Raw genomic sequence first — 856 nt, 5'->3', positions numbered from 1 at the left:
ACCTTCAACCAAAGTTTTTCCAGTGAGTCCACCATATCTACCTATTAGCTTTATGCTATCCCAAGTATGTTTATCATGATATTTGTGTTATCTATACCTCTGAGTGAAAATGATTATGTTATTCATTGTAATGGTAAAAGTTGGTTAAAATAGCTCTCACGAACTTGATGCACATTTTATTATCATAGTATGAAATAAATATGACCCATTGTGATTAAAATTATGATGATAGTGGCTTGATAAAATGTTTGAGGTTGGGAGTTATATCCCATATGTGCTGTCACATGCAAAGCTTTCAACATGCTCCTTCATTTATTTAGTTGATATCATGTACTTTTGTTTATGGATGCGTATCATGGTGAAATAATGTGGAAATAAAGTGAGTTTAAATAAGTTTGTATAAATGGTTAGAGAGAAGCCTGGGCCACTAATCTAAGCCATGCATCATTCATGGTGGAAATTTACTTACATGCTATGGTGAACCATCTATGATACACCCCACAATAAAAAGCCAACACCAAGTGGTAAATAAAAAGGGTGTTGAGATTGTTCATTTGTTTGTTTGTCTTGTTGTTTTGATGTGGGCTTGATCCATATCATGGGACAAGAGGTACCCCAGTTGAGGCTCTTAATGATACCATTATAGATAACTTAAATTTGCTTTGTGTCCCAAGTTGAGTAACCATGGCGTAGGTACTTGTATTCAAGGGGCATGAGACATCCAACCTTTACTTTGTCAAGCACACTACCCATATTTGCTTTCACATTAAACTTTAGTCATTCAAACTGCTCTCGGCTAGCTACCAAGCTTTCAACCTGCTCTCGGCTAGCTATCAAGGCCGGCGGTGGCGGCGCT

Source organism: Triticum aestivum, unplaced genomic scaffold, assembly GCF_018294505.1.
Source record: "Triticum aestivum cultivar Chinese Spring unplaced genomic scaffold, IWGSC CS RefSeq v2.1 scaffold86867, whole genome shotgun sequence".
NCBI classification, from domain to species: Eukaryota; Viridiplantae; Streptophyta; class Magnoliopsida; order Poales; family Poaceae; genus Triticum; species Triticum aestivum.
Note: the sequence above shows the minus strand (reverse complement) of the source record.